General features: G+C 43.7%; 1 long non-coding RNA gene across 1 annotated transcript; it reads left to right on the top strand.

The window, feature by feature from the left end:
- The first annotated feature begins 757 nt into the window (after nt 1-757).
- Nucleotides 758-17,882, top strand: LOC142430678 (uncharacterized). The gene is made up of 5 exons (XR_012780646.1): nt 758-888; nt 8,981-9,089; nt 11,355-11,445; nt 14,246-14,308; nt 17,769-17,882. It is a non-coding gene; the product is annotated as an uncharacterized LOC142430678 (long non-coding RNA).
- Nucleotides 17,883-18,964: the final 1,082 nt, after the last annotated feature.

Here is an 18,964-nt window from a genome sequence, read left to right as displayed (position 1 = left end):
GCCACCTTCGGGCGACTATGAGTAAAGCAGTAATGGACACTGGTGTACAATTACCTCTCCAAGTGCTTTCTTTCAACCTTTTGGTGTTTCTACCTGGAAACGTCATGCTGGGTCATATGGTACATTAGAGCCCTGATGGCGGAGTTAGTTCTAAATGGGGCTGGAGTTTGAACTCACCGACCACTCTGCATGTAAAAGATGAAGCTTTCTGCTCCCATAAGATTTACAGCTTGGGAAACCGTAGGAAGCAGTTCTGTTCTGCCCGATAAGGTTTTACATTTACAGAGAGTGGATCCATTGTTCACAGGATCACTGTTAAGTCACTGGGTACCAAACTCCACATAACTTTAGGGCAGCGGTTCTCAACCTGTGGGTAGCGACCCCTTCGGGGGCTCGAACGACCCTTTCACAGGGGTCGCCCGATTCCACGCCCGCGGCCGGCACGTCCTCGGAGGAAAGCCTCGCTCGAGTCCTAGGGCCTGAGGATGGCAGGGACAAAGATGAATACGCGCTCTCCTCCCGCTCAGCCCTCACTCCGCTTGTCCTCGCCCCAGCGGAGGCAGGTCGGGAAGAAGGGACGGCGCCTGGAAGGTCTGCGCACGTGCGGAGGCGCCCTCCGCCCCGCCCCGTCCCCCCCCCCGCCAGCCCCGCCCCGCCCCGTCCCCCCCCCCCGCACGTCAGCCCCGCCCCGCCGTAAGCACGTCAGCCCCGCCCCGCCCCGCCGTAAGCACGTCAGCCGCGCTCCCGCCCCCTGGCTGCCACTTCTCTCCCGGCCGCTGGTTGGCGTACAGCGGCCAGCTGCCGACCCTCGTCAACGCACGTCCTGGGCGCTCCGCAGGTGGCCACCCATATCCACCCTCCCTGGCGGATCCTGGCAGCCCTGGCTGGGTGAGCGGGCGGCAGAAAAGGCTGTTACCATTTTCCCAGGGGAAAGCACGCACGCGCACACTCCTTCCCATGCCCCCCCTGCCAATGCATCGCAGGACAGATGTGCCCGACCGCGCTCATGTCCGTGGGGGGGGGTGTTCAAGGGCAATTTCTTTTTCTGAACAGTAGTTGTCCGTGAGGGAAGGCGAGGCAGCTCACTACCCAGGATTCTCGGGCCCCACCCACCGAGGGCTCGTTTCCGCTGCAGCCCGCTCCTCGTGGTGGGCGTCGGGCAGGGCGGTCCCCGGGCGGTCCCCGGGCGCCCCTCTTCCCGCTGCAAGTCAGTACTTTACTGCCCCGCCCCCCTGACTGCAAGAAAACACGATTAAAAGCAAGACAAACAAACTCCCTGTAAACTGTCTACTGTACATCAAGATAGATAGAAAGAAAAAACCCCAAACGACACTGGAACATTGCTATATTAATTTACAGGCTTGTTCGAATATAACAACGTGTGCTTTTTTTTCTTTTTAAGGCGTTTGCTTTTTCGTAGTAATAGTATATTAATACGTATAGTGTATATTCAATAATGTCTCAACGTTTTAGGGCTACATATGGAACATACGGTGCTTTGGTGGCGCTGTGGGTTAGGCGATGGGCTGCTGATCCCAAGGTGGGAGGTTCAGACCTGCCACATGGAGGAAGAAAGATGAGACTGCTCTTCATAGAGATTTAGTCTTAAAACCCTGCGTAGGGTCACTATAAGTCAGAATCAACTTGATGGCACTGAGTTTTGATGGGCATAATAATTTGTTTAAAAATCCCTAAATTATTGGGCTTCCAGAGTATTTTTAGTTTTTCACTTCTACAGAAATTATGTATAAATATTTTTATATATACATCTGGGTTTATTCCTGTGTAATAGATTCATAGAAATGTAAGCATTGGATCAAAAAGAATGCAAATTTATACAATTCTGGGTGATGTTAAAAGACTCGCCTAGAAAGATTTTTACTACTTTTCTACCAACAGAATGCCATATCCTTGCTAATCTTGAGTATTGGCTACCTGGTCTTTATCAGAGTTTCTTAAAAAGGCTCTGGTTAAAAAAAGGTTCTGATTTCAATCTGCTTTTGTTGCCCAATTACAAATCCAAATAGTACCATATATTTATTTTGTCAAGCTGTATGCTGAATTACATGAAGAATTCGGCATCAGGATTGGAGGGAGGTTTATTAACCTGTGGTGTGCAGATGACACAACCTTGCTTGCTGAAAGTGTAGAGAGGACTTGAGGCACTTGCTGATGAAAATCAAGGATCGCAGCCTTCGTTTGGATTGTGGCCCAATGTAAAGTACACTAAAATCCTCACAACGACGAATAGGTGACATCATGGCAACTGGAGCCGAGATCGAAGATGTCGAGGATTTTGTCTTCCTTGTCTCCACAATGCTCATGGAAGCAGCAGTTGAGATCAAAGACGGGTCGCATTGGGTAAATGTGCTGCACAGAGCTCTTCCAAGTGTTGAAAAGTAAGGATGTTACTTTGAAAACTAAAGTGCGTCTGACCCAAGCCATGGTGTTTCCCTTTGCCTCATGTGCGTGTGAAGATTGAACTCAGAATAGGGAAGCCCCAAGAAGAATCGATGCATTTCAATTGTGGTGCTGCAGCCGAAAGTACCGTGGACTGCCAAAGGGACAAACTGATCACTCTGGGAAAAGTATGGCCAGGGTGCTCCTTAGAGGCAGGGATGGGAGACACTGTCTTACATATTTGGGACATATTGTCAGAAGAGACTAGGCTCTGCAGAAGGACATCATGCTTGGTAAAGTAGGGAGGCAGCCAAACAGAGGAAAGCCTTCAGCCAGATGGCTGGCTGCTAGAATGGCCTCAAGCATGGGAACAGGGTGATGTCAGGGCCATGGTTCCTTTGGCTGTGCACGGAGTTGCTGTGGGTCAGAATCTTCTCGGTGGCCCCTAACATACATGACATTCGTGTGAATTGCCGAACCCTGATGTCTGCCTGTTTTAAAAAGGGAGTACTCCTTTTTTCCACCACCCATCTGTCAGTCTGTCTTGAGGCGGTGGCTTATGTGTTGCCGTGATGCTGGAAGTTAGGCCATTGGTATTTCAAATACCAAAGCGTCACCCATGGTGGGTAGCTTTCAGTGGAGTTTCCAGACTAAGACAGACCAAGAAGCAATGCCTGGGAAGCTACTTCTATAAAACAGGTCAATGCAAACTCTTTGGGATCTCAGAATATTGTTGGAGAGTGCCTAGGCGCTGCACACTTTGAATGAGACGACAGGAGGGGTGGATCTTGGAGAAGGACCTCGGGGTTGATAAAGTGGAGGCTCAGTGAGGTGGGGAAGCTCTCGTGGAGATGGATTGATGCACCGGCCAGAACAAAGAACCCAAACATACCATCGTCAGGACGATGCCCAGGGCTGGACACCACCTTGTTCTGTTTGTGGTTTCAGTGGGTTGAAGACGATTCCTGGCAACTAACAGCGAAAACAAAACCCAAGTGATTGTGTATATTAGAAATACTAACCTTTGAATGAACCGTAATTACAGGGCCCTTCCCCTGGAGGGACTATTTCTATGCAGGCCTATCAAGTTTTTCCTTTACGTTTCTGGCTTTGGTGTCATGTTGACCTATCTGTATTTTCTTTTAGTGTTTTTAGGTACATGTCAATATTTAACTAATTTGAAATTTATTTATAAGTAAGGAAGATCAGCTTAATTTTTTTCCTCCCAAGTGACTTACTAGTTAACCCCACACCATTATTCATTCAATCTTCCCTTTTGATATAAAATTCTGTCTTTGTAAAACTCTTAGGTATCTGTAGATACGTTTCTGTTCCATTGATTTACTTGTACTCGATAGTAATGTTGTTTTAATTAATATAGCTTTAAAATATTTTTGTAGTTCTGATAGCATACATCCCCACTTCATAGTTTTCTTTTTCAGAGTGCTTCTTTAAAACTACCTTTACAAAATATATTTGATACTTATAAGAGACAATGTTGGAGCATATGTCCGATAAAAAGCACAACGGTATTAAACTAACCCCCACTCAAAGACACGGAACAGTCCCAGTAATTTGCATCAATGGATGCCCCTCTTTCTATTCTCCTCACCATCTACACCAAAGATACGCTATTTCTCCCACGGTAACTCTAAATCCATTGTGTCATGTTGAAAAAGAGTTGTGGTTTTGATTGGAATTGTATTAACTAGGGGAAATGAACATCTTTACAAAAGTAAAATACTTATTTCTTTTTAACCAAGTGCTTTATTTGCTATGGAACCCTGTTGGCACAGTGTGCTAGGCACTGAGTTACTAACCACAAGGGGCCAGTTCAAACCCACCAGCTGCTCCAAAGGTGAGGGGTGAGGCTGCCTACTCTTAAAAAGAGTTACAATTATGGATACCATGAGGTTTCCACTTGAGTTCTACTACAGGGTAGCTATGACTTGGACTCAACTCAGTAACCATGCATTTGGGTTTGTTTGCATTAATTCATTTAATCCACACAACTTTGTTACTGCCACGGACATTCTACAGATCAGAAAAGTGAGACAAAGCGATTGAAAGAGTTGGCCAACATGAAGCAGCAAGTGGCCAGGCCAAGGTCAAATGCAGGCAGTAAGGCCCCAGGGCCTGTGATGTTTGTACTTTTTTAGATTGCCTTTCCACCCCCATGAAATCTGTTTACCCATAATGGGCATGCCAGTTCATTTGCCTCCTCGCCCTACCCCTTTCCAACTTGCGTCGGTAACCCTTTGACTGCCGATGCTGCTTCCTTTGCCCTGTCATAGCTGATTGGAGCAGGGGTAGGCGGACACATAACTGAAGCGAAGCTAAGGAGCTCTACCTGCCAGAAATGTTGCGTTCATTTTTGCTGGTCTCCTGGCCTAGAAAGTGATGGCCCAAAGGCACAGCCAGGAGACACATCCGACCCGCATGCAGCCCACAGGCCAGTGGAGAGACAAAAGCACAAGAGAGGCAGAGAAGCAGCCATCTTGGGTTCTGGGGCTTTCTGAGCCTTGGCTTGCTCTACTGCCCTCTGCCCCTGGGGGGAGGGGAGGTGTCTTCCTTCAAACAAACTCCTCTGTCAGCAAAGCTGGCGTGAGTGAGCTCTCTTCTGCTGGCATCCAAATAGGCTGTCCAGAATGGGTGGCCCTCTTTGTAGCCAAGTTTTCCAGTAGCTTTTTCTTCAAAGAGAATGGTATTTCTTGTGCAGTTCATATTTCTCAATGTTTTGGGGAGTATTTTTTGCTCTTAATAATGAGAAGATCTGTATATTGCTGTCCCCATTGCATCTTTTTCAGCTTTTCTTGGCTGAGGCCGCCACTGTCAGCGGCTGGCCAGTGTGGTGATAGTCTTTCAAATGTGTTTCAAGAGAATATGTTTCCTACTAGACACACCAATTTTAGGTCTTCTGTACTTTCCATTGTTCTGGTGATGATTCACGGGACGATGACGATCGATGATTCATCTGATGGAAATGAGCCACAAGCATCCCAGAGCTATAGAATTTTCTCCAACCCGATTTTAAAAGAAAGTCTTTGGTATGGTTAGGCAGTTCCAACAGCATCTAACCAACACTCCAACATCAAAGTAAAGCCATTTTCAACAAGATAAAATTTGTATCCATTTTTTTGAGATAAGAAACAAGAGAGGACATTATTTGTATAACTACTTGGAATACAGTAGAAAGAAGAAAATAAATGGATATCTCTTAGTTCAGACACATAATCTATATCTTTTGGGGCAGATTTGTTACAGAACACAGAACTTGGGGTTTGGGTCAGGCATATGGTGCACATGCCATCTTTTCTGTCACCTCAGTGTGGTCTGGGACAGCATCTTGTAATCAAATGCATTAATACTTAGGCAACCAGTGTGTCAGTATTAACTGTCAATAGAATAATTCAAGGCTGAGTAGCCACACATTTAGATCATGGTTGGGAGGCCTGGGGACCCAGTGGTTCAGTGCTCGGTTACTGACCAAAGCATTGGCAATTAGACTCACCTAGAAGCTGCGGGAGAAAGATCTGTTCACCTGATCCTGTAAATCAGTGGTTCTCAACCTTCCTAAGATTGCGACCCTTTCATACAGTCCCTCATGTTGTGGCCACCCCCAACCATAAAATTATTTTTGTTGCTACTTCATAACTGTCATTTTGCTACTGTTAAGAATTGGGTGATCCCTGTGAAAGGGCCGTTTGACCTCAAAGGGGTCCCGACCCACAGGTTGAGAACCACTGCTGTAAAGGGTACAGCCTACCCACCCTATGAGGCAGTTCTGCTCTTTCACGTGGGCCTGCTGTTTATTGAAAGTCAACTCAGTGGGACCTGACAACAGCCGAGCTGCACACAAATGCATTCAGATTTCAGCATCCTCCTCCAGCCGGCTCTGGAGGTCAAAGAGGTCTTTGCAGTTCTAGCTGTGCTAGATAATCTTGTGGTTTTAGGTGTTTAGTCTGAAGAACAAAATACAGACTTTGAAGTAGTTATTGAAAAACATACTGTAAGAGTGATGGGTCAAACGCTTGATCAACCTGCAATCTTGACCTTGCACTGTCAGTCCTTATTCCAGTGTGCGGGGTTTGGGTGGGAAGGGATTGCAAGGAACACGGAAACTTCCTAGAAAATCTTTAACATAAAACACCAACAAACACCTGGCAGATTTTCCTTAAAGAGGTCTGTGAAGAGGTCAATGGCCTGATATTTTAATGTTTAAAACTTAGTACATAGGAGCACTCACTGGCATGGTATTGATGTTGCTCCAGTAGTCTTTTGATGTCACAAAATCGAGGACGTTATTCGGTCATCATTTATCTTGAGCGCTGGCTCTGTGGGACTCTGTGCTAGGTGCTGAGGGGACAGACAGCCCAGTGAGAGAGAAACACCTGCATAGGATGTGGTCAGGTCAGGTCATAAGGTGCGGCGTGCGGTGGAGCACCACGTTCGGCAGTGATGGAGGACTGAAATGTCAGGTTCGGAAGTAAAGGGGGAGGGAAGTGAACGTTCTAAGTCAGTGTTCTCTTGAAGTGTGGTCCATGGTGGAGAAACCTATGCAAGTGTGGTCCAGGGCAGAGCAGCATGCATATTACTGGGGAACCTGCCGGTCGTGCTGCTGCTTGGACTGTACCCTAGACGTACCAAGTCAGGAAATCTAGGAGTGGGGCCCCCAAGTCCATTTTAATAGGCCCAACTCCAGGTGATTTCTGATGCACACACAGGTCAGAGAGCCGCTACTATAAATGGAAAGGTGAGCTGTGCAAACAAACAAGGCAAATTTCACAAATGGCAAGATGGCTAGGATGTCTCTGTTGCCGAATCGTGGGGTGGGAGGAGCCAAGAGGGGGTGGCGGCAGCAAAGGATGCCCTGGAAAGAGAGATGCTTCTCAGGCCATGTGAACAACTTTGGACTTCGGCCTGAAGCTGAGCCCCGGGTCTTCTGCCTGGATCGCTCGTCCTGCATCTTTTCATTTCCTAAGAACAGCAGCCCCGTGCTGCCCTGGCCCAGACTCAAACCTGGGAACCATTCTGACGTCAAGTATAATTGTACAATTGCGACCACAATCAGTTTCCAACCATCCTTTTTCTACATGGACTCCTTGACATTGTCTCTCCACCACCACTGTCCCCCTCCCTCTGAACCCCGTATTCTACTTGCTGTCCCTGTAGTCCATTAATCCAGGGCTTCATATACCGAAAAATGGAAAAGCATATAACACAGCTAGACATTGTGATTTATAATTAAAAATTTTTCTTAGTGGTCGGTATAAGATATGAAAATAATAATTTATAATTTCTCAAGGGGTCACGAGGGTGGGAGGGTGGGGGAGGGAGACAAAAAGAGCTAATACCAAGGGCTCAAGTAGAAAGAAAATATTTTGAAAATGATGATGGCAACAAATGTGCTTGATACAATGGATGGATGGATTGTTATAAGAGCTGTAAGAGCCCCAATAAAATGATCTATATTTTAAAAGATCTTGTAATTTAACACGTAAGCCAAACTTTTTCATAAGCCCAATTTACATGCAGCACTATACCTACAAAGCTAACACTTTCTACTAATTTACTTTGTGAGCCTTTAAATGACGTAGAATCAGGGGATATGAAACCAAAAAACACTGGTTGGCATGTGAATCATTATAAACCTTTCATATGGGATGTGTGGCAGTAAATTCAAATTTATTCGTTCATTTATACACTGAAAACTATTTTGATGGGCATCTATTATGAGCTAGGCACTTTGCTGGAGACTACTCGCTTTCTATGTTGAATCTACACTAAACATAATTTACATCTTCTTTAGCTTTAGTTCTTAACGGATGACATGCTGAAAATTCTTCATATACTGATTTAAAGTTAAACATCCAAGAATCCAACAACATTTCTTTAATAAAACCATGCATTTACTTTATATGTTTTTTTCTTAAAGGACTTCTGTCAATATACTAATTATTGATCTTTTAAACTATACAAAGCCATATTTTCATAGCTGGTATGGTCTCCTTTATTTAAGCAATAAAAATATTTCTGGAACTATAAATGCAAGCTGAGAAGAAACGCATCTTAATTGACCACTTACTACATTCCAGATTCTTTCCTAAATTATTCTCTCCTTTACACCTTACAATAATAATATTATCCTTATCTGATTGCCATGTGTTAGGGAAGTTAGATAAATTGCCCACGACAAGTAATAGGCAGTGCGGTGAAGATTCATATCCTAGTCTTCTGATTCTTCCATCAACAGGTTTCTGTCTCTATTGAGCACCTACTGAACACAGGTATTAAAGACATAAGAAATTGGGACGTGCAGATTTGCGCTACTGGTCCTGTAAGCCCAAGAACAGAGACTGGGATCGAGTCTTTTCATAAGCACTTTATTCAGGTGTCAGCGATCTGAGACGGTGGTGGGTAATGATCCGAATCAACCATTTGAACAGTCCATCTCAGACCAATAGTTACTGCAGTGTAGAGGAAGAATGGAGAGGGGCTGAGGTCAGATTTTGTGTAGGGGTGGAGATGACTTGCCCCCCAAAGTTCTTGTATGTCTCAGTGTTCATTCTTGTGTTCACAGCTCCCAGAATTCAGATGTAATCTGAGAGAAGAACTTTAAGGTTTATGAGTCAACTGGGACTATGTGGTCAATTCACTTCCTCCATTCCCTTGGTTACTTTTAAGAAAAGGTAAGTTACAGAGGTTAGGATTAATTCTTACACTCCCTTCACATATAGATGCATAAGACACAGCATCTGCCCTCCAGAAGCTTAGAAAACACCCCATCAGCTATAGATGTTAGCAAATAATTGAACCAGATTCGGAAAATGTGTGTGTACTGGAGTCAGAGAAAAGCTGCAGTGCGGAGTGAGCATCACATGGAGCTTCAAGCCCTTAGTTCACACACACACACACACACACACACACACACACACACACACACCCCAAACTCACTGTCGTCAAGTCAATTCTGACTCGTGGCGACCCTATGGGACAGGGTCTAAGTGGCCCTGAGTTGAGGCGTAACACTTCATGGTAGTGGAAAGCCCTTCCCCCAGGAGCTGACTAGTGCTCTCAAACTGCTGACCGTGCAGACAACACCACCAGGGCTTCTGCACAAACACACACACATATGTATTTTAAGCACTATGGTACTTTTATATAAGTGTGTTTAAAATATTAGGTTGTTTATCATATTAAGTTCTTTAAATATATTCATTTATATAATGCCTGTTTAACAACCCTGTGAGGTATTAGTTACTATTATAACCCCGTTTGCATCATTGAAATAACTTGCCCAAAGTTACAGGATGAATAAGTAACCGAGTTGGGACTCAAATAGAAGTAGACTGGCTCTAGAGTCTGTTTTCACCCCAAGATTGTGCTACTTCCAGCCTTTTTAGACTCCAGCAATGCAGTGTCAGCAATGCAAGATGGTTGGATTCTGGGGCATTAGTCCACCAAGACAACAAGGAATACAACTCCTCATTGATTCCTCTCTTTCTAGATCATTCTACCCAAATAGGCAATGCATAATCAGGAGCTTCTTGGTGAACTTGTAATTAGATCAAGGGGAATTAACTATTGATCTTAAGGGCTTGATAATGATTCCATTTCCACTATGGGGTACCACTGTATCTGTGGTGGCCATTTTCCTGAGCCACACTGATTCTCTATTACTTTTTTAAAGCTTACAATGCTGATCAATCCTCTTAGACATTGAAATGGTCTTTCTTCAGATAGTGGATCAGCCAGCACTGTTTGGGTCGCAAGTGATAGAGCATTGGCATGCAGCGAAGTTGTCTGGCACGTGTTCCTGCCAAGTGAAGATGTAGAGTTGGCTTCTCCTGTCTACTGACTCAAATGAAACCATCCTTCAGTTTCTCTTGAACTGTGTCCCCTAACCTCACACAGAGGGGGGTCGGAGGGGGAGGACAGCATACGAGGATCCACCTACAAGGCAGGGAACATCAAGAAACATGGAGCATTACCAGAAGTTGAAAGAGACAAGAAACATTCCCCGCTTAGAGCTAAGAGAGAAAAAGCCGTGCCGATGTGCTGAATTCAGACCTCTAGCCTCCCAGCTGCGAGACAGATTTCTCTTCTTTAACGTCACCCAGCTCGTGGCATTTTGTTGTTGCAACAACCTTAGTAAACGAAGACCGGAGACTTCCTGGGGATACAAGCAGGGGAGTGGAAAAGTCACAACTGCTTGTGAACCCTTGCATTATCGATACACTACTCACTGGTGAGGCATATGATATGCTATGATATGATATGTCGTTTTATTTAATGCTCAAAAAACACCAACCCTATGAAGTTGGTATTTTTATGTTGCTTAAATAAGGATACTGAGGCTCAGAGTGGCTTGTCTCATAACTAGCAAGTGGCCAAATAAGCATTCTAACTTAGATATTACTGATTGCTGTCATCTTATTGTGGCCACGATGGGTGCTGGAGGTCAGTTCAGCTAGAGGAGAAGAGAAAGACAGTGAGATAAATACAATTATGTCTGTCCACAGTGCTAAGTCCATGTCTTATATGTAAGTACTCAAAAAATTCAAAACAAATGTATACTAAATAAAAGATAGCACCCTGTTGTACTGGAATATTTACCTTGGAAAACTAAGACATTATTCTCCTCAATAGGCATTTCTACCTTAAAAACATCTTTTATGTCGGACAGTGTAAGATATGGCAAAATAATAATTTATCAATTATCAAGGGTTCATGAGGGAGGCGGGAGTGAGGAGGGAGGGGAAAATGAGGAGCTGATATCAAGGGCTCCAGTGGAAGGTGAATGTTTTGAGAATGATGATGGCAACAAATGTACAGATGTACTTGACACAATGGATGTATGTATGGATTATGATGAGTTGTATGAGCCCCCAATAAAATGATTTTAAAAAATCTTTTAAACAGAAAATAACTTGACTCTTCTCCCTTTTTCCCAGTCTAAAAGATATTCACTAGAACAGAGAGGGTCAGGATGGTGGACCGAGAACATGCATCCCGTCATCTCTCACCAAAAATACAGAATGTGGTGTAAGTATGCACACACACACACACACTCAAATAATCAATTATTCTTTCATGCATTCAAAGTACACAATGTTTATTGCATGCTTGTTACATCCCCAGGACTGTTCTACGTCATACCTACACAGCAGTTTATAACAACCAGGAAACATAAGAAAGCAATTTATTAGAAATGCTGAGAAGTTTCTGAGAGAGAAATATCATACAGGATCAGCGATAAATAGGACCAACACTGAAAGCAATCGTGGCCCAAAACACTTGCAGGAAAAGCTGGCTGTGCAGGTGGAAGTGGTTCAGCGTCCTACCAACTCCAGAAGCAATGGGTAAAAGAGGGGAGAGAGGACCGCCCTGAGCATTCATTAGGGAAGTTAACTGAGACGCTGTAGAAGTGGAGCAAAACTGTTGACAGCATTGAGAAGAATGGGAATTGGAGGGCACTTCATTGTGCTCAATTGGAACCTGTGCATGGACAGGCTCAAGTGGAACAAGTGAATACTGTGTGGTTTAAAACCAGGAAAGGTGTGTGCCCAGCTTATACCCTGTCCCTATATTTATTCAATCTGAATGCCGAACAAAGAATCTCTATGCTGAACACACAATCCAAGAAGTGGATTTTATGAAGAATCACTTGACATTAGGATTAGAGGAAGGCTTGACCTCCACTATGCCGGTGGCACAACCTTGCTTGTCGAGAAGGAAGAGGACCAGAAGTACTTGCTGATGAAAATCAAAGGCGGTAGCTTGTGATATGGATGATAAGTCATTGGAAAGAAAATAAAAGTCCTTACAACTGGACCAGCAGACAACATCACGATTAATGAAAAAAAGAAGGCAGTTGCCAAGAATTTCGTCTGACTTGGATGCACAATCAATGCTCATGAAAGTAAGAGTCGAGGAATCAAATGACACATTGCATTGTGCACGTCTGCTGCAGAAAACCTCTTTGGTGTGTTGAAGAGCGAGGACGTCACTTTGAGGACAAGTGTACCTGACCCAAACCCTGGTGTTCTCTGTCACCCCGTGTGCATATGAAAGTTGGACAATGAATCAGGAAGCCCACAGAAGAATTGGTGCATTTGAATGATATTGATGGAGAAGAGTATTGGAAGCACCATCGATGGTCAGACTAACAAACAAATCTATCCTGAATGCTCCGGAGGAGCCAGAATGCTCTTTAGAAGCAAAGCTGATGACTTTGTCTCATGTACTTCGGACATGTTACCAGGAGAGACCAGGCTCTAGAAAAGGAATCATGCTTGGTAAGTAAAAGGTCAGCCAAAGCAAAAAGGTGATGGTGGGCAAGGAAGCAAGTAGTGACCACCTCAAGGCTGTGGAAATGGTGGTCATTGGACCTGGGGGGCGGGAACCTTGGCTTACTGGGTGTCCAGTGAAAGGGGACCTAAAACCAACGTAAATGTCCTAGTTCGTGCTCCCCTTGCATTACCATGACCGGTATTAATATGATAGCCGAGGGTCTGCCCCTGTAAGAGGTGCTGCAGGAAATGCTCCCCCAGCACCATGCCTGGTGCTCAATGTAAAGAAAGCTCAATCCTTTAAGAATTTGGTCTGTACAAAGTACCAACTCGTGGGCTGCAACTGGTAGTTGCACTATGCTCTCTTAACCCCCTCAAAAATACCTTCAATTCTATACCGTTGGATAAATTATTAATGTTATCAACCCAATCATTTTCCCCAGGGGGGATGACTGACAATGTTTTTGTTTTGTTTTTTGGGGGGGAATGGGTGTTTTGTCAAATTGATAATATGATCAATAAAGTCAGCCAGAGATGTTCATAATTGGCAGACAATCAGATGGATACTGAGCTCCTACTTAATTCTAGCCCTAATCCAAGAACAGTTCGTTTTTATAGCATGGCCCTGCTAGATACTTGCCTTCATCAAGAGATCACTGAAGATAAGGGTACTACAGCAAAGTGTGGCGAAGAAAGCAGATGGTGCCCAGCTACCAATTGAAGTAGTGTCTGGAGTCTTAAAGGCTTGTATTCAAACAAGCAACCATCTAAGCGAGGGGTCAGCTGAGTCCATATGGAAGAGGCACACCAGCCTATGTGATCCAAAGAAGAAAATACAAAATCCAAATTTGATAAAGGAAAAAGTATTGGAGCTTAAATTGTGAACCCCAATTTATAGAAGGCTGTGGAGGACAATGGGAACCCAAAGTGCATCTGGAAAATTCCCTCTGGGCACAGGCTAGGGAGTGTCAGACAAAGGTTAGTGTAAACTTGATTATGGTGGATGGAGCCACAAGTATAACATGATCCCTGGTCAGCTGAGCTCCTTCTTGACCCACCTGACTGTGCTCTAGGTTTAAATATTTCTCGCTTATTCCACAGAAATTTTCTTTCTGGCTTATTTTAATATTGCTGGTTGGTTTTTTGTCTTACTTTTAATTTGTATGTATATTGTGATGTTATTATTATTATTATCTCGGTTTTGTTTTTTATTGTTTCTTTTGGGTATCCCAGTTTATGAAGCACAGAAGGAGTGGGTACGTAGAGACAATATCTGATGCAATGGTTTATCATGGATAGGGAGTGGGGAGGGGGAGGAGAATTGGGGAGCAAATATTGAATTCAGGAGGGGGGAGGAAGCACTAGAAGTGAATTGTGATGATGTATATACAACTCCTTTTAAAAGCCACTGAACTATAGAAGTGTATGGTATTTGATTTTATATCAATAAAACTTTTTTTTAAGAATATGACCTGCTGCAACAATGGGTTCAAAACAAATCCTTTCATGAGGAAGGTGCAGGATCTGCTAGTGTTTTGTTCTGTTGTCCACAGGATTGCCATGAGTCAGAACCAACACGAGGGTTCCGAGCAACAACAACCACAACCACAAGAGGGGTAAGTGGGCTGATCGACAACAAACCTACCTTTCATTCCTCCACTAAACTGTAAGCAGAAGTGATGTTTGTAAGTTGAGGAAGAAAATGTGGACCATAAGGCCCGAGAGAGAAAGAGAGAGAGAGAGAGACAGAGAGAGAGAGAGAGAGAGAGCTGTGTTGCCCGAGATGGGACCTACTGGCCACAAGGAGGCATGAGAAAGCCCTTCCCAGACAGTCACTAGCCCACGCTCTTTCTAGTTGCATACCCATTTCCTCCCCTCTAGTTACAAAAGGCAAGCTATAATAGCATGAACTAAATCTACAAAAATAAAAAAAATAAAAAACAGCTCACCTGCCATTGAGTCAATTCCAATTCAGAACAACCCTTTCGGTCTGAGATGGTGCATTTTTTCAGGTGAAGGCTGCTTCGTTTTTCTCCCGAGGAGCAGCTGACAGGCCGAAACCATTGACCTTTTGGTTAGCAACCCCACATTGAGCTCAGTGCAACCACATCTGCTGTATTTATTGAGCCGGCAAATAGGGATCAAAAGATAGAAGTGATAATCAGGAACATAGAGTCATGTGAAAAACAAAAAAACATTGACCTCAACAAGCAGAAGAACTAAACACGCAAAGAAAGAGTACAGCAAACAGAAGAAGGTTTTTGAAGAGGGATGGGACAGGATCTTGCAACCAGTTTAGGAGGTCAACAGAGACCTTGAAAATTAAATTTGGATTTCTGAAGTAGAGAAAAAATCAACAGATAAACTGGGTACAAGTAGAGACATAACTGAAGAGTAGTTAGTGGCCTGGAAGATAGAGGCTGGGGATTTTCCCTTTATGCATTTCAAAAGATAAAGAAGAATCAAGATAATGGAAGATAGATGCAGACATTTCAATATCCATGTAATAAAGATACCCCAGAGAAAGAGGTAAGAGGGGAAAATACTTAAAGCAACGACAGAAGTAAATGTAGGAGTGGGTATGAACCTGATGGGGACACAGGGTAAGTCTGAATTATACAGTGACTTCTGAGTTACTTCTTATTACCTTGAATCTTATTACTTTTTATTACCTCGAAGGTCACACCAAATAGGGCCCATCCCAACTTAGGTGGTTTTTTGTTGGCTTTAATCAGTAACCACTTCTTCGATAAAGGAAATAAAAATTTTGTTGGATACAGGAACTCTTGTAGCTAAGATTTAAAGCCTGGTATTTGTGCACTATTGTCTCTTATGTAAAGAGAAGGGGTCATGTTTGGTAGAAAATTAGTTAAATGATATTTTTCATTTTTCTTACCATTGCATTTTAGTAGTTATAAAACTTTGGATTGGAAGATGATTCTTAAAGACGTATATGATGTGAACTGGTATTATAGTTTGGCCAGTGAAGTCAGATAAATCTGGCTTGGAATTAGGATTCTGATTTGACCTCGATTAAACTCTGTACACGCTAGTTTATTTATATATAAAGAATGATAAGCTCCACCCCTTGGGAATGTGTAAGGGTTTAGCAAGTTAATGTATGTTAAGTAGCAAAGTGTTTTCAACATGGTTGCGTATGAGGGTCACCGAGAGGGCTTTAAAAAACCGTAGAAACTCCAACCCCAACCACGGGGGTTTAGCTTCCAGTGACCCTAGGTGAGTGGTTGGAAAGGACACGGGGCCATGTCTGAGCTCCTCTGACTACTGCCTGCTTCTGGCCCGCCACCCCTCTTCAGGCACTCTGCTTCTCTGATGGGTTCAGGAGTCATTGCAGGGGCCCTCAGAACTCTCAGGCAATCGTCACAATTACGGGATGTATTCGGGAAACAAACAGATTATAATCCAGGATCAGAAATGTTAAGAATAGAGTTCTTTTGTCCCAAAACACCTCTTTTCAGTCATGCCAGAAGTCATGCCTCTGTCTTGTCCTTGGTCTCGGCTACAGGGCCCCTTGACCGCTGCTCTGCTTGGGCAAGTGTCGCAAGCTCTATTAGCATTCATAAATGCATTCATAAATTAGCATTCATAAATTAGCATTCATAAATGCCCAAAGGCACCGTACTGGGCAAGTCATCCTCCGCCCCAAAGCCACCCAGCTGTACTGAAGTCCCCCGGCCTCCTCCTGTCCCTGTCACTTCTCCATACTGCAGGGATCTTGGACATGTTGCCCTCATAATTCTTCTTTCTTTCGGGCAGCGGTTCCCAACCTTCCTCACGCCGCCACTCTAGAAGACAGTTCATCATGTGGTGGTGACCCCCAACCATAGCATTATTTTTGTTGCTACTTCACAACTGTAACTTTGCTACTGTTATGAATCATCATGAAAATATCTGATAGGCAGGATATATTTTCGTTGTTACAAATTGAACATAATTAAAGCACAACGATGAATCACAAAAACAATATGTAATTATATATTGAGAAATGTTTATTTCTAATGACAAATAAATGAAAATTTGTCTTGAAGCGTGACGCAGCATGGGTAACACTCTTCCCACCGGGTAATCGTATGTGCACGTATCTGCATGTGGGTGGACCCACCTGCAGACAGAGGAGCGGTGTCTTGGTTAGGCGACCCCCAAAGGAGTCGCAACCCACAGGTTGAGAACCGCTGCTCTAGGGCATACGCTTCTGTGTACCTGCTTTTGAGATGGCTCACCTAATAGCCAGGAGGATGACAGAACTGACGAACCCCTCATATTAATCCAGGACATCCTATTTTCATGCCGTCATCTACCCATGCCCTGGGAATCATTACAAAAACTATGGTTAGAAGAACAACACTAATTTGAGGGTGGGGGGTACTTTTACTTCACTGTAGGTATATCTTAAAAACCTTTCCAGATGATTTCATGTATTGTCAGTGTTAATAAAAATTGACAAGCACAAATATATATGCCTGCCACAAGTGAGTACTTAATAAGTGGAAAATTTTCAAAGTAGGGTGGAGGTGGATGTAAAGAAGACTTTCAGACTGAGGCAGCTATAACTTGAAACAAATGAGGCTTAAGCTTCAGGACGCCCACTTAGTCTAGCTCCTTCCAAGACTCAGAGAGTTCTCTTCCCCCCATTATCTTACTATCTTTTCTTTAGAGTGAATATTGACCATTGGGTCTCATATAGTTGATTATTCAAAGAAGCACAGGACTAATGGATGATATTACCTATCTCAGGAACCCATCTATTATCTGAAAGATGAAAGATGGCCTCTGGCAGTGGTTAAGGTCCACGTGGGAAGAGTATCTCAGGGCAGTCATTTGGGGCTTCTCAATTGCTCTGGAAAGTCTGGATTTTTACAAGCTGTCTGGTTCGTCTCTCCCATTCCATTTGGGACCATCTGTTGTGACCCTGGCCTGAACAATTGTACGGGTAGTCAGACATCATCTAGTTCTCCGGTCTCCAGATTCACGAGGCTACGGTTGATGTGAGCTCTTAGTCCTGTAGACTAGTTTCCTTTTTGGACCTTCCGTTTCCTTCCTTTTCTTTTGTTCCAGAGGAGTGCAGACCAATAGCCATAGCTGAGATGGCTGACTGCAAAGCTGAAGACCTTAGATGCTACTCAACAAACTGGGATAATTTCAAATAAATGGAATAACAACTTAATAAACTAAGCTATCCTGCGTAACTGAGTCAACTTTCAAAACTATGTCCTTGACCATGCTCTTAAAAAATAATTTTAATAAATCATTTTATTGGGGGCTCTTACAGCTCTTATAACAATCCATACATCAATTGTATCAAGCACATTTGTACATATGTTGCCATCATCATTTCCAAAACATTTTCTTTCTGCTTGAGTCCTTGGTATCAGCTCCTCTTTCCCACCCCACCCCACACTCCCACCTTTATGAGTCCTTGGTAATCTATAAATTATTTTTATTTTCATATTTTGCACTATCTACTGCCTCTCTTTACCCACGTTTCTGTTGTTCATCTCCCTGGGGTGGAAGGTGTTTTATGTCGATCATTAGGATTGGTTCCCCCTTTCTCCCCCTACTCCCCCCATCTTCTCCCTATCCTCATGGTATCACTACTCTCATTATTGGTCCTGAGAGGGTTATCTGTCCTAGATTCTGTGTGCCAAGAGCTCTTATCTATACCAGTGTACATGCCCTGGTCTAGCCAGATTTGTAAGATAGAACTGGGGTCATGATTAGGGGGGGGGGGCGGGAAGCATTAAAGAACTGGAGGAATGTTGTGCTATACTACACCCTGACTGACTCATCCCTTCCTTGTGACCCTTCTGTGATCGGATGTCCAATTGTCTATAGATGGGCTTTGGATCTTCATTCCGACCCCCCTCATTCTCATTGTAATGGTTGGTTGTTTTGGGTCTTCTGATGCCTGATACCTTATCCTATTTACACCTTGTAATCACATGGGTCGGTGTGTTTCTTCATGTGGGCTTTGTTGCTTCCCTGCTAGATGGCCGCTAGTTTAACTTCAAGCCTTTAAGACCCCAGACACGGTATCTTCTAATAGCCTGACACCATTGGCTTTCTTCACCACATTAGCTTATACACACATTTTGTCTTCAGTGATCGTGTTGGGAAGGTGAGCATCACAAAATGCCAGGTTATTAGAACAAAGTGTTCTTGCATTGAGGGAGGTCTTGAATAGAGGCCCAATGTCCATCTACTACCTTACTACTTAACCTATAAATATATGTATATAGATCTATATCCCTATC

The sequence above is a fragment of the Tenrec ecaudatus genome, chromosome 17 (genome assembly GCF_050624435.1).
Source record: "Tenrec ecaudatus isolate mTenEca1 chromosome 17, mTenEca1.hap1, whole genome shotgun sequence".
Taxonomy (NCBI): Eukaryota; Metazoa; Chordata; class Mammalia; order Afrosoricida; family Tenrecidae; genus Tenrec; species Tenrec ecaudatus.
This window is presented reverse-complemented; position numbering and strand designations above follow the sequence as displayed.